This window comes from Chaetodon auriga, chromosome 14, assembly GCF_051107435.1.
Source record: "Chaetodon auriga isolate fChaAug3 chromosome 14, fChaAug3.hap1, whole genome shotgun sequence".
NCBI classification, from domain to species: Eukaryota; Metazoa; Chordata; class Actinopteri; order Chaetodontiformes; family Chaetodontidae; genus Chaetodon; species Chaetodon auriga.
In genome coordinates this window covers 5773964-5790389 of record NC_135087.1, presented here as the reverse complement: position 1 = coordinate 5790389, position 16426 = coordinate 5773964, and positions in this window count along the sequence as shown.

The following is a 16426-nucleotide window of genomic DNA, read 5'->3' as shown; positions in this document are numbered from 1 at the left end:
CGTCCTGGGGTTTCCTTTAGTATCTCAGGTGATAGACTGGACCGTAATAACACGCACACTGTGCTTCAGTTTCAGAAAACAAGTCTTCATTGTTGACAGGAGTGAGACAGAGTGGCAGAGGGTACACTGACATAGATTTGTCATGACAGTTTAGTTTTCAAAGTTCCAGAAAACCACAATAAAACAAGGACGAAAATCTGCTTTCACTTTTCATTCGCTTCACATCCAAATGGAACAGACTGCAGGAAAATCTCAGCGTAGACTCAGCCATTCCACTCGCACTTTAAAGCCATAATTTTAGCAAACACAGCAGTTGAAAGCACTTGTTTTTATGATGACTTTGCATGCATTTTTTTTATTTAACCAAAACTGCTTTTATTTGAGTTATGTTCTTGTTTTTTATGTGTTTATTTTCTTGCATTTTGCATTTTTCAGATGGAATTGACCTTGTACATAAAAAGAGGAACCCTCCCACAACATAAAAAAGATGACTGATTCGGATGTCAAAGGCTGGCTGACTGACGACTGACCCCTCTCCTACACAGACACCGACACTGGTTGGCCACGTCTCTGCGGCTGTTGTTCGGCCACTTGTCTTACCCCTCACAGCAGCACTGAAGCACAGCATTGCCCCTTTATTCTCACATGTTGACTGCTTTTTTAACTACTGGGGTTTTTGTTAGGCTAACAAATAGGTCTCCTTTTCCCTCTCTGATGTCCTTTGAGCATTTTATTGCCATTTGGCCAGCCGCGCTGGAACCACAGAGGGAGTGGAGCATGATGGAAACTCCATATAAAAAGAAAATAAACCAAACTCACTTTAACAGCAACACTGTGAGAGAGAGACAGAGAGGACAGCATTGAGGATGAGAGATGCAAAGGATAACATGTTTGACACTGAGGGGAGGTGGTGAACATACATTATGAGTTTTTATGGCGGAAAAAACGACTCACCATTTCATTTTTCACCCTCTGTGATAACAAGACTGTTAACTCCTCTCCCCTTTGCCTCTTTATCCTCTCTATTTCTTTTTCAGCGGTGTGCTTCCTCTTCACTCCCTGTGTGGTCTGCTTGGTGAGCTGCAGTGTGGCTTCAAGTTAACAAAAGCTAGTGCTGCAGGTAGGGGTCACCTCTCTTTTGGCCACTGCTGCGAAAGGAAATAGTGGGAACCCACTTTATACAGCAACACCACACTCTAAAAATCACTGTTTTTAACCAGTACCCATGGGCAGAAAACCACCCAAGAAAAGTAGGTGTTTTGACCCAGTGTTGGTGTTATTTTACCCAAATAAAAATATGGTATGGTTAACTGTTCAAATAGCTCTTGTTAAACTTACACGTCTCTTGCCAAGTTTCCATCCAAATTTAGTGCCGATTTTAAAGACATTCCAGGAGATAAAATGCTAATTAATGTACATCCCAAATTAGCATTTTATGTCTGGGCAGCTGTTGGTGCTCATCCTCCAGTCAGGTGTCACTGAATGACTGCAGAAGAAGAGCAACAAGATGATCAAAAGAGTGCCAGTCAAACTTCAAACGATGTAAAATACTGTACTGCGGCCATTTTTTTTTTTTTTTAGCTCCATCATCATTGCATTTCTGCAATATTTCAATTTTTGTTTTGAATTTTCTGTGTTTCCGTGTGGTTTTTATGCACAAATTGAAAATAGGTAAAAAAACAGGTCCAATATTCACTCTCTTTTAGCTCTGTTTTTGGTCTCCCACAACTCTACGCTATACTTCACTATGTTTACCAGCTAGCTGTAAACTTTGTCTGCCTACCATTTGGTGTTGAGCAGGTAGCGCAGAGCGGGTTTTACCACTTTTTCCCCGCAAACAGCTGCCTGCTCTGGCCGGAGAAGATGCTTTGAGAGCAGTGGGAGTGAACCAAAACAGTAAAGTTATGGTTGGACAGCTACAAATCTCTGCAAAGCCTAGAAGCCAAAGTGATGACTCTGTAGGTTCATCACTGTGAGTGACCTCTTTCACATTGTCCTCAAAATGTCATTTGTTGTGTTGTTATAATAAAAATATCCACTATATACTTAAGGTGAAAATTGAGCTTGTTGTACTTAACATTGGGCTTAAATAACCACATTCAGGAACACAAACTGGGTCAATTTTTTAACTCTACACTATGTGATTTAATACTGGGCATGTGTAATAGACATTAAAGCAGGGGTCTGGGCTGACCTCGTGCACGCTATCAACATCACCGGTAGTGAGGGGCCATCGGAAAATTTGTCTGGTGAGTGAGATGTACAACAGCGTGCCTTGTGACAGTGGCTTTGGAGGCAGACAGTGTGAGTGTGGTCGGACAGTGATCCTTAAATCACAGGTCCAGGGAGTGATGACTGTTTAGCCACTTCACAATAACACTCATTTCATAAAGCTGCATGTGGGACTGCATGCATGTGTGTGACAGAGTGTGTAGCTCTAAAAGACATAAGTGGCTATGTACTGTGTGTACAATAAACGTGTGTTTGCACGTGACTGCAGGCCTGTCTGTGTGCAGGATGGGGACCCTGTAAAAATCCAAATTACAATGCAGAATCCAGCGGTCATGCGTTGCAGCGATTTAGCATAGGTGATCCAGCCAGAGTGTTTGCAAATCACAGCCAGTCCACAAACCACCAGACCACAATTGTTGAATATAGTTTTCCAGCCTGACTAAAGCTGTGAAACTAGCCACGTTCACGTCCTGCGGTCACAAATTCGCAGCTATAGTCAAAAAAGATTTTACTCTGACAAGCTCTCGTGTCATATCTGATACTTTAAAAGCTCTGTCCTCTTATTGGATTATGCAATTGGGAGTTAAACTTTTCTTTAAGAAAATATACACAAACACCAGAGGGATGAGTTCTGATGAGGAAGGGATTCAAGCTTCTAACCTTGCAGCAGTGGGGTGGTCTCATTTACCACCAGGCTATCCCTTAAAATACGTTTTGCAGCTGTCGCAATGCTTAAAGGAACAGTTCAACACTTTGGGAAATACACTAATTCTCTTAAATTCCACTGCAAAAGCAAGAAAAAAGCAATACATTGGGAGAAATATTACTTAAAATAAGCAAAATTATGATCAAGGTTTTAAAACAAGAAAAACTATCTGTGTCAAAGAACACACAGTTATCTTAAAAGTACTGCAGCCAGACTAAAAACAGGTATATTTGTGTGGATACAAAGAAAGCAGTTTTGTACTTGTACTTGTAAAGTCTCAGAAGTTAGCTTATCGCATAAACATAATTAAGGACAAAAAGCTTGAAAGTGAAACACTCTTATCATAAAAGCTGCTTGATATGAAGATATGTCCGATGGACAAAAAACAAGCAAGCACTGCTCTCTACTTAAGATATTTCATCTTACTTAGATTTCGCTTTTTGCAGTTTTGACACCACTCTGATGCTTGTATGCTAAATATGATGCTACCACGAGCGGCCGGTTAGCTTAGCTTAGCATGAAGACTGACAACAACAGGAAACAGCTAGCCTGGTTCTGTCTTCAGGTGACAAAGTCAGTCTAATAGCACCTCTCAGCTCACTAATTAACATATAATACCGTGTTTTTTTTATCTATTCAAAAACAGAAGTGTAGAAAGAGCATGCTGTGATTTGATGAGGAGGTTACGTGTATTATTCCTCTGCCTGGACCATTAACATCCTGAAATCTCTGCCGGTCAATCCGGGCCGTGACAGTGTGGCATGTAACCTCTGTAAAGTGGCCAGCTGTGACTCTTGACATGGAAGCAAATACTGTAAAAGATCCCAGAAACTGTGAGGAGACAAAAATGACAATGTCAGAGTGGCTAAGCTAACCTGCCACTAGCGGGATGATACAGATGTGAGATGGTGGTATCAATCTTCTCACTGTCTCACGTCCAACTGTCTGCCAGAAAGCAAAAATGTGTATTTGCATAACTTTTACTTCAATGTTTAGATGTCAGAACTCAAGGAGAAATTTTGACTCCCACCACAATGTCAGTTTTGAGAAGAAACAGATTTTATGAAGCTCTGTCACCACATTCACTGTCTTTACTTCAAGGGGAAGAAGAACAGGCGCAGAACACCAAACAAACACCAGCGCTGTTTGCACACTGTCAAAACAGAGCGAGGGTGAGTGGAGACGTCCGCCTGCAAACATCGCAGGCATCGAGGGGATCGCAATCCATCATGGTGATTCCCACAGTCAAAACAGTCAACACCAAGGACAGACAAGATCAGTCCGAGCACAATGCGCTCTTTCTGTACAATGGGAAATCGTGAATCAAGTGAGAAAGATGGAGACAAAGAGTGATGGAGTGAGAGATAGAAGCAGAGCGCAATGCCAGATAGCGTGCGTGATATTTGGAAAAAAACACAGTAAAACAGGGTGGAGGTAGAGAAGCAGGGCGTTTTGCAAACAGAGGATGAGGCAATGTCACATGATCTTTTGAAGCCCTATGGATGGGGAGCTGTGAAAGCTCGGGGACAATGGAGAGTATGAGAGCATGAAATGGAGAAAACCCAGCATTGTAAACTGTGCCTCTCCAGCCTGAAGGCTTCACTCCTCTGGGGAGATTTTGGCTGCGGTCCTGCAGAGCGACTGGCCCGCCGTCAGCCGCTACAGAGTGAGAGTGTTGTGCATGAAGGGATGATAAGATCCAGCTTTGATAAGCGTCTCGTTTGACACAAGCAGACAGGATGTGAGGTTCGCTTTAAAGAAACGCAGGACCAGGAATTCAAAGTTGACAGAATTTAAACCAATAAGGCTCTTTCTTCACTGCTTTTTCTTTCCAGCGTCAAACTTTATGAGACCAAAAGAGATCCACTGATACAACAACGTAAAAGTAATCTGTTACAAGTAATTCAAAATCCAACTGAAGCGAAAGTACAGAAGTAAAAGTACCCGCCCTATTAAACTGTTTTACATGAAGTGTTTTGTCCAGTGGTTCCCAACCAAGGGGTCAGACCCCCTCAGACCCCTCAGAGGCATCATGAGAAGATTCATGGGACAGGAGAGAGTTCGGCCACACAGATTTTGATCATTTTTATGGATTTTTCTCTAATCTTTAATGTTGTTTTTGGAATATTGGATACATTTACCTCCATCCATACCACTGTCATGTCTGTGCATTCAATATAAGGCTTCAGCCCGCAGACAGTCAGCACAAAAGGTATCTCTCTCTTTGGTGGACTTGTTAAAAAAATCTGCAGTTGTTACATGCAAGAAAGGTTTGGTCCTCCTCATATAATCTGTATTAACGTGCCTCATTTTCTATGAACATTGCAGTGTTTTACATGTAAAACCATAATCTGAGAAGTAACAGCAGCATGTGGTGCAGTAATGTTTCCCTCTGAAATGTAGTGGAGCAGGACGATAAAGTGGCATAAAGTTCAGGACAATTACCCCGAAATTCTACTCGAGTTGAGACACAGAATGATCACGTGAGGCTGGCAAATGAAACCTGGCTTTCATGTGATATGTTTTGTTTTCCCCCAGCTTCGCTTCCTGTGTTGCTCCTCTGGGGATGCCTGCCTGAATGTGTGAATACATCTGTTGTTGGCGTTGGTGCTGAGTAGTGCAGAGTGAGTGGAGAGCTCAAAGAGAAGGTGTGAAGCCCACACAGACCTCCATATACCTATATGGACACACTGCTCTGATGGTGAATGTTCCACCTGTTGAAAGCATGATGTCTCTTTACCCCCAGGAGAAGAGATAGAAGAGTGTGAATGCACCACAAAGGGATTAGCACCAACACATCCATGTTTTCTCAAGGGGGGCTGAACATACCACACACATGCCAACGCAGGCAATGCATTGGGCAACTGAAATTCAGAGCATCATCTCTGCCACACATTCCCAGATGTTGTTGCTGCAGGCTGGTCATCATCACTCGCGGTTTGAAGTGTCGACAGAGCGCAAAACAGCTCAAAATGACCTCCTGAAGGGAAACTGTTAAGCACATCCCCAAACCAGACTTTTATGAAGCCATAAATCCCCCGGTCAGTCAGCGCTGAGAGGTGTTTGTTATCTGCCAACCAACTCCTGCAGCAGAGGAGAGGAGACACTGAGGGCGGCTGCGTGTAAACACATACCAAACCGGCTTTGTTGTGAAAGAGACCCACCAGAGGTCCACACAGGACTTCAAGGGACAAGGGACAGGATGGAGAGAGCCGTGACAGGCCTGTAAACCTACACCCACCACACACACACACACACACACACACACACACACACACACACACACACACACACACACACACACACTGATACACACACTGTACCGGTACATACTGCAGAGACAATAAAAGGAGGTCAAGGTAATAATGCACCCAAGATTTTATAAAATCTGTATTGTCTCATGTGGGCCACCGTAGATGATTCATGGCAGCCTTTGTCCGGGGGATTATTTCAAGGTTGTTCTAGCTGAGAAAATGAAATAAAACCATGAAATAAAAAACATCTGTGTTTGTATGATGGGATATAATACTTTGAACAGAAGCTAACTGTCATACTAACAACATAACAAGTCTTCCAGCTAGCTAGCAAACGGCTCCATAAGGCTGCAATGGTGTGGGTGCTGTGAGCTAAATGCTAACACCAACATGCTAACTGTGAAAGTGCTAACTTGTTCCTGTTTATTTGGTAATATTTGATGATGACTAGCATGCTAACATTTGCTAATTAGCACCAAACACACAGTAGAGCTGAGGCTGGTGGGAATGACATTCCTTTGCAGGTATTTGGTGATAAACCAGTGTGGTGAATGGCTTTCTTCAATGATTTCGAAAAAGGACAAAAATGTCCTTAAAAAATCAGGTCAGAGTTCAACAGACGACTGCTTGAACTTTGTTTCGTGACAGAAACAAGATGGGACATTAATTCTGACCACACACCATTTAACAGCCCTGTAAAAGTGCAGGACATGAAGTCGTGCCTGACAAATAGAAAACTGCACGAATGCAATAACTGTACAAATCAATCAAATAATGCAGTAGTGATCTGTGGCACACATGCATGATCTGGCCTTCATGTAAAGACCATGAGGTCCATCTCCTCACAGTCTTATGTCAGCTGGTGTCATCTCCAACAGCATTTGGTCACAGAGAGGAAGAAAAAGATGGAGGTGAAGAGAGAAACAAAGGAGAGACAGTGGAGGAGTGGGAGGAACTGGCAAAGGAAGACGGATGAGTGAGGAGAAAGGATGCAGGAGAGGAAGGCAGTTTTCATGGAGAGAAAACAGAGGGCGTAGGTTAGAGGGGGGCAATGATGGTTTTAGCAGACTCAGGCAGAGCAGACAGCAGCGTAGAGAGGAAAGAGAGGAAAACAAGCTGCTCCTCAACTCGAGAAACAGACCTCACGGTCGGCCGGTCTGTGTGCAGCTTTAGGAAAGCTGACGGTCAAAAAGCTCGAGAGGCGACGAGAGGGAGGAAGACAGAGGATTAAGGTGAAGGGTGAGTAGAAACGAGGGAGGGAGGGGGAGAGTGAAGGCCAAAGAGTGACTGAGAGAAAGTGAGAAAAGAGGACGTGGAGCGCTCAAGCTGCTGGTTCTCTCAAGTCTGTCATTTCAGTGACGTGCTGCCCTCTGCTGGACGCCGCGGGTACTGTCCTCCAGGCCCGTTGCTTTCTCATTTGACCACAAGGGGCCGCCAGAACTGCAGCCGCGCTGTTAAAACACTGAAGATTCATCTGTATAAAAGGTTCTGGACAATCCAAATAATCATTTTTAAGCACAGTTTTAAAGGTACTTGTACTTAACGTGAGTATTTCCATTTTTAGCTAGTGTATACTTTTGCTCCACTGTTGTAATTCAATGTTCCAGTGTCTCACTTTTTACTCCACAACATTTGTTTGCCGACAACTATTGATCCACAGGTGGGAAATCAGAAGCTGCCCAGCTCTATCTAAAGTAATCAGCTCCACCTGTACCGGCTGCAACATTGATGAAGTGATGAGCTCATAAATGATTGCGTGCTATTTACCTTCCACATTACAATTTTTCGGACCCTTCCATTCCAGTGAAAACCACATACCTCCAAATTTGGTGATTCTTGACTTTGATCTGGCTGTTTCTGATAAACTGAAGGATTAAGTGTTCTTTAATGTTTTGGGAGACTTCTGCTACATCTTAAGATGAATAAACTGTTTAAAAACACTCCTGGATTAGCTGGAAAATGTCTCAAAGCTGAAAACAGGGCTGTTTTTCTGAGCTCATGTGCCCCTTCGCCTCCCAGCCTCCCTCTCTCAGCATTAAAAAACCTGATTTTTGGTCTCATACTTCCATCCAGAGCCACAGACGATATCATACAACTGCTATCCCAGGCAAAGTAATACATGCCATGGCTAGAAAATTAATTTTGATGCATGAGATGTGTGGAGTTCCCCTTTAATACAGTAAGCACGAGACCAGATTCGCCCAACAGGAGGCCTCACTGCATGTAGGTGTTGCCTTTGGACCTCGATTACTGGATATCAGATTATGTTAAGATTTAGCGGCGTATTAAAAAGCTTAATGTTCTTAGCAATGGATTTGTTTATCAAGCTTTCTTCAGATAAATGGTTTCAGATGGATTAAAGTTCCCACCACTGTTGTTTGTCATGTTCATGTTTAATCAATTGTAAATTCAAAAGCTCTATTGTTTTTGCTTTGGACTCAAACTGCACATAACTGCACACAGTGAAATGTCAGTATTATGTTTCTCAGTTTGATGTTATTTTTGTCCTCTTCCCAGCAGACCAGTAACCATCTTAATTTGTCTAACTAATCAATGTCACTATTGTCAGCCAAGGACTCGGCGTACCTCACATGTTTGAAAAATTACTGTAATTGGATTTTCTTTCTTTCTTTTTTTCTTTCTTTCTTTCTTTTCTTTTCTTTTTTTCGATTGTCAATTGGTAACACTCAGCATCATGTTTTCCACATGCGGGACGTCTTGTGTTGGGATCGAGCTCGTGTTTTTCCAAAGTTTACATGACTAAACGGAAATGATTAATGTTTAAGGCCGTATCAGGGTTTCTTATACAGACTGCAGATGCTTTCTGTGCCGTCATATTGCTTAATGCAGCACTTTGAAGAGAAAAATATGTTACACAGCTGTCAAACACAACAGTCGTGCTGATCACCAAATCTGCTCTTTGATGGCTCGGCGGTACACACATATGACAATGGAGTAAATAACACCAGACTCTTGAAACAAACAGCTCTCCCTCTGCTGCACCTCCTCCTCCTCCTCCTCTTCTCAGAAAACGTTTGTGGTCCCTTTTTTAAAGAACTATCACCGCGCTCACAACAACAGATGCTGCCATAACTAAAACACACTGACAGTCAATTTGTCTTTTGTCCTCTTCTTGTCAGTTTTTGTCTTTAATCTGCCAAAAAAAAAAAAAAAAAAGCTTCCAAACCCCCCAGCCAGCGCCTCAACCTCCACCTCCTGAATGAAGCCGTGCGGTAAGAAAGACGAGTAGTTGTGTAAGACAGTTAGAGTGGACAAGTTTCTGAGAGGGGGTCGCTCTGCAGTTACACTTGACAGAAAGCGTCCTTCAAGTACGAGCCCCGCCGCGGTGGAGGAAAGGGGGGCAGAAGGTCACGACCTCGGTATCGGCTTCTTGGTGGGGGTGTGCATCCCGAAAAAAGAAAGGGACAAGACAATTGAACACTCTCTCCGTGCACTCAGCCCCACCAGCCTCCACCCGCTCGACACCCCCAGCAACGCCACATCCCATTGAATAACGGACACGTTGATCAAAGGGGAATTCCAGCTCTCCGTCTCCCTATCTCGTCGTACTCGGTCAACTGGAGCGAAGGATGGAGGACATACTGGTTATTCAGTTCCTGCTATCCTGATTAGGACACAATAGAGCCTCACGCTGTGTCAGTTATGTGTGTGTGTGTGTGTGTGTGTGTGTTAAAGCATCCTCTACTCCTCTATAAGCAGACACACACTCACATGCACTGACCCACACAGGCCGTGCACTTCCTGAGCGAGCCCACTCTGGGACCGTGACCCTATGGCAGGTGGTGCGAGGGCCACGGCTGCTTGGGCTGGAATCTGTTCTTGGCCAGCTGTGGAGACGCCGGCCAACGGCAAGGAGCGGCTGAGGAGATGGTACGGAGGAGGTTAACTGGTGGTGCACAGTCATGGGATGAGAGGACAATTATTATCGTTATTTCAAGGTTCATAATCGTGGATATAATCTTGTAAAACACAAATAAAAACTCTGTTACACAGTTTCCAAAGTGTTCCTGAGTCCATGCAGTAACATCCTTTATCCAATCATGTGTTCACAAAGTGGTGAACCTCGCTCCATCCTCTTTGTGAACGACTGAGCCTTTCCAGGATGCCCCTTTCATACCCAGTCATGATACTATCACCTGTTACCATTCAACCTGTTTACCTGTGGAATGATCCAAACAGGTGTTTTTGGAGCGTTCCACATCTTTCCCAGTCTTCAGTTGCTTCTGTCCCAACTTGTTTGAAACATGTTGCTGCACCAAATTCAGAATAAGCAAATATTTAGAAAAATCAATGAAGCTGATGAGGTCAAACCTTAAATATATTGCCTTTGTGCTGTTTTCAATTGAGTTTTTGTCACCAAAAGGTCAGAAAATTCTCACAAATTGCAGTGTTACATGTTTCTATTATTGTGCCTGCCCTCTGCATATGGACTTTATTCTGAAGACAGGGTTAGGCACTTCCGTAAAGCTGAGGTACTTTTTGTCTCATAGCATGCGTCATGCTCCAAAAACACAAGATCCAACACTTCCCATAATTCAACTCAGTAGCGTCTTTTCATCAGATCTTCTCTGCCTGGTAATTGCTCACACACCCAGTTGCAACTCAGGTTTTCCTGTAAAACGTATTAATCTCTAAGCCCAAGACAAGATAGCCCTGATGACATCACCTGGGTTATTTTCTCACAGTAGGCAAAGCCCCACGAGAGCCACAGAAAACATTATGCAACTCATGTGTGGTGGTTCTCCTCTTGACAACGTACTCGGTGGAGTTCCCCGAGGGCCTAACTGATAGAATAATGAGGTAGCAGTGATGTTGTTGTCTGTCAGTGCTTCTACAACAATGCTTCTGTTTGTCACTTTATGCTCAGCTGTTAGGTTTCTTGCACCATCACCACCTTAATTGTAGCCGGAGCTTTGAAAAGACCCATTTCTGCTCACAGCGTTTTGGCTGTCATCATAGTCGGAAGCTAATGGCGTCTGCTGAGCAGCTGTGTGGTGTCCTGCTGTGTGTCCTGCTGCAGCACTCCTGCACCCTGAGCAGGTCCCCACACTGTGGAAGACATCACGCCTGGTCCCAGTACTCAATAAAGGGCACCCCAAACTCAAATGACAACAGACCAGTGGCCCTGACATCACACATGATGGAGATCATTGACAGACTGATCAGACCAGCTCTGGACCCTTCTGGATAACCTGAATGACAACATCTCTGACTTCAGCGACAGCTCAGAGTCGTGCCTCCTGCAGAAGTTCTCTGATGATTCTGCCATTGTGGATGACTGTTGGATTTGAAGGAGCTGATTGTGGACCTCCACAGGACTCAGCCTCCCCTAATTCCAGTATCCACCAGGGTGAGGATGTCCAGGTTGTTCACAGGGGGCTTCTACAAGAAGGGCCAGAGCTGGCTCTACCTCCTGCAAAGGCTCAGAGGCTCCAACATCTACTAGATGCAACAAGGTGCGGGATCATGTTGTCAGTTTCTTCATGCGTTACTGCAGTACATGCAGTCACATATCTACCACTTCTTCACTGTTACACATACTGTACTGTCGGCCATACGAACACACATCCTCTTCATGTTTCTCTGACTTCCTCTCTGGGATTTGTGCCATCTGAACAGCTGTCGTGCCGCATTAACTGCACATTTTCCACAGCACCAAGACTAATACAAGAACAGAGGGTGCAATGAAGGGTTGGTGTTCACTGCTCACGGCCATTTAATGAAGAAATCGTTTTAATTAGTCACGATCTACATTTTAAATGCGTTAAGCAGTTTAAGTTTGTTGAGGAAAATTATCAGTGTTATGCTTTTCTTTCAAATTCTGGTTATTACCGCTGAGGTCAGCAGTGCTAAAAATGTGTGCACTCAGTTCATTCTTTGGGCAGATTCGGTACCTCACAGAATATTATTCTTCACATCAGATGTGACGAATGCTGGAGCAGAGGAGGTTAGCCTGGGAGGATTTTGTTATGTAGGCCTGGACAGCCACACAGGGCAGCCAGTGTCTCCCTCCTGCCAGGGCTGGAGTTTCCTCTCACCACCTGATTCAGCACCCCACATCTGTCCCGAATTAGCATGCTAACAGTCGTACCCAAACCCCTGGAGCCAGCCGACAAGGGGCCGAGGCAAACAGATCCCCATGACACACAGACTAATGCAGCCAGACGGACGGCCCACAGGAACGCCTCACATGTTCCACAGAGGGAATGCAAAACATCCTGCGCTCAGCAGCACCTCAGAGCACGGCGCACATCTGGGCTGCAGATGTACCGTCGGCAGAGACGAGGCGAGAGGCTGCTGCATGCGCTCTTGGATGCTGGTGTGTATGAGAGACTGTGTGCATCCATATTGACACAGCACACATTCGTTTTGTATATAAACTGCACACGTGTGTCTATGTATATAACCAAATGGAGCGAGGCCGAAGCAGCAGTTTTGTGGGTGGAAGGAGAGAGGGTCAGAGGCGTAACTTCACAGGAGCAGATACAATCAGCCATTGAGAGCTGGGGTCTGTTTAGGAAGGCGTGGACGCTTGACAACTATGAAGGAAGAGGAGTTGTCTCAGGTCAGGTGGAGACAAACACAGATGGACACAGATGTTCTGACCACTACATACAATCTCTGTAAAAACAGAAAAAAAAGAAAGGAGAAACGAGGAGAAACATAAATAAAAGTCGGCCCGCCTGGTGCCTTCACATTATAACAGCAAGTCTCGAAATATGCGTGATGTAATATTGGCCTGATCTCCAAGAAGGAGAGCCTTGAATTCGTGGAAAACTGATGTGTGAGGACTGTTCCATCTTACTTCATGGAACAAGTCTTAAATTTGTTTTGCAGCATTTGTGATGCTGATATAACACCATGAGAGCAGAGCAGAGTTTACAGCCTTAGATTCATCTGGAGTGGCTCTTATATCACCATGGAGAATAACAGGATCTAATAACTCATGACTCATCTCATGACCCAAGATGGCTGCCAGTGGCACTGCCGTCATGTTTAAGAGGTGGCATGAGTTGTGTGTAGTTGAAAGGACCATTTGTCTTTCTTCAAATAAAAACTGGTCATTATGCAAGAGATGGGGGTCAATGAGCGCTAATTTGCGCTCTGGATTATCTACCACCATGTCTGCGTGGCAGCTGGTAGCTTAGCTTAGCATAAAGACTGGAAACAAGGGGAAACTGTTAGCCTGGTTCTGTCCAAAGGTAAAAAATTCACTTATCAACACCTCTAAAGCTCATAAATGAGCTCACTCTGAGGGTTACCTCTAAAACTCACAGTGATGAAAAGACTCCAGGAAGTCATTGTGTAAGAAATAGTTTGGCACATACCTGCCTGTAAACCATAACTTCTTGTTTTTAAGCTTTGGTGTTTGTCATTCAGTAAAATCTGGAGCTGCTAGTAGACTGATGTTGTTACCTTTGAACAGAGCCAGGCTAGCTGCTTCCCTGTGTTTCCTTTGGGCTAAGCTAAGCTAATTGGCTGCTGCATCTTCATATTTATCACACAATTCTGGGAGCGATATCGATTTTCTGACAAGTGTTTGAGCGTATATCCCAAAAATGTGAAAGTATTTCTTTAACTCTTCACGAGTAGTTTGTCTGTGATTGATAATTTTAGAATTATGCCCTTTGGATTATTTTGTCCTGAACAAGAATAACATGTCATCCTTGACGTGTAAGATAATCAGACAAAAGAGAGCATGTTTTCAGAGGTGCGACCTATCGCTCCAGTCACGTCTTACCACATCAGTGGGAGAGAAAGCAAGCAGAGGCCTCAGATAGCCTTCTGTGAGCTGCACGTCAGACAGGGTGCAGTACTGTGGCCGTCCACTAGGTGCCACTTGTGCTCTGTCTGTATGCTGGTTGAGGACAGAGGTTCGCTCACCCTCTCCAGAGGAGTTTAAAAAGCTTGTGCTCTGTGAAAAATCAGATTTCTGCCTGAGACTGAGCCTCATGACCTAAACTAACACACATATGGTGGAAGCAGGCACCCAAACGCAGCCAGGCGCTGTCTGTCTGCTTTCCCTCTGTGACAAAATCAAAGAAGCATTAAAGTAGAAAAGTGTTGCATTGTCTGTCTCATGTTCTCAGCCTGTAATTTTCCCACAAACACACAGTAAGGACCACATACACAGCACCAACCACACACACTGTGCAAAAAACACCTAATACACACTTCTGCAAACAGCCACACATGCGTGTACATGTATGCGCTCAGTATCATGTGTTATGTACTTTCCAATGCATTTACAGGATCGTGTTTCTGAATGAAGCCTACGGGATGCCTGTGGCTAATTTCCTGGCACAGATGAAACACCTGTAGGTCTCCTGAATGACTGGAAACAGCTTCGGCAGTAACCACGACAGAATGTGGCCCGGTAGGTGAACTTTACAGGCATTGTTGTTGTTGTTGTTGTCCTCACATCACATGAGGCTACTGTTTCTCTTCCTCCCTCCAGCACGTCTGTTTCCCCAGAGGAACACCCAGGCCAGTGTTTAAGAAGTCCTGAGGGACACCAAGATGAGAGCAAGGTAAACACAACGAGGGGAGGCTGTAAAAAGACAAGAGGCTAGAAGCAGTGGCCACAAAGTGAGTCAACTTACTGCAGAAAATGTTCCACAAACAGACTGAGAGAGAGTTTAGTGGCCCAAATCAATCATGTACAAGTGATTTTTAAAATCAAACTTCTTCTTTCTTATATGTTCTCAAGGTTACAAAAAAGGTGTATCATGACATCCTGTCTTTGATGGTTAGAAATGAACAATCTAATCAATGGCTGTTTTAAAGGAGTAGCTCAACATCTTGGGAAACACACTCATTTATTTACAGCAAAGGTCAACACCACTCTCATATGGCAGCCAGCATCCGGTTAGCTTAGCTTAGCATAAAGACTGGAATCAGGGGTAAACTGTATAGTGTGGATTGAACAGATGAGATAAAATGTGTACTAACAGCTTTACAGATGCTAATAGGTGCATTTTATTACCTTTGGACAGATCCAGGCTAGCTGTTTCCCCTTTTTCCAGTGTTTATGCTAAGCTATGCTAACCAGTTGCTGGCTGCAGCTTCATATTCAAACCTGCAATTACTGATTTTTAGGCCCCCTTAGGGCGGGGGAACCTGTCTGTAAACACCAGCACTGACATCTTTTGAGTTGATATTGCTATCTTGTTAGCAAAAATTAGCATTAACATTAGCATTTAGTCTGGGTTGTGTTTCTGACCACCCAGCAAAATGTCCCATAGTCCAATATTCTCTCTCCTTTCAGCTCTGTTTTTGGTCTGTACCAGCTCTTAAGGGAAATATCTGCAGAATAATGAGCTAAAAGGTGCAATAAAGCTCCACTGAACAGCATCGGATGATGATTCTCTGAGGGTTTAACACTAAGACCGACGTCTTTCATATTACAAACGGTCATTTGATCCATTGTTATTGTAAAAATATTGATAGCAGCTGCTTTAAAAGACCAATATGAGAGTCTCATCATATCCCCGCAAGAAAGCAATAATGCCTATAATGCCAAACTATTCCTTTAAGCAATCCAATAAGCTGCCCTGATTGAAACGTAAGGACAAAAACAACAAAGCAAGAAATGTTTATCTGGTAGTCAAACACTGTTCTGCTTTGGAGGTATAATGAGTACAGCGAGGTGGAGAGGGACAGCATGACTCAGAGCAGGGAGGGAAAATAAGCACTGTGATGAAGACACTTAGACAGGCCTTTCATAGCTCATTTCATTTACTGACATAAACCGCATCACTCCGCCTGATTAAGGAACCCCTGCAGTGTGTGTTATGTGTGTTCTCCCCCGTTAATGTGTTTCTGTGTGTGCGTGCGTGTTATGAGCGCTCATTTGAAGAAAGAAATAGGACAAGTTATCTCCCAGCGTGTGGTAAACACCTCTGTGGGCAAGTTTAATCTCTCCGCTCCCTCTTCCCTTTTCTCCTCTCCTCCCGCTCGATGAAAGAGTAAGTGGGCTCAGGTTGTAATTACAGTAATGAATGATTTTGCTCTACCTTTCCGCCCATGTAACATGTTTTCTGATCCCCCCCCCCCCCCCCCCTCCTCTTTTTCTTAAGCCTTTCACCCCTCCCTGTTCCGCTGGATGTGGGTTGGCTGCTCAGGCCTCTTTGTTTTCGGTAAGGAGATCCCCTGTTTATGTGGAGGTAGGTGTCCCTGGGTGTTCTTTTTTAACCACATTTTCTTTGATCTG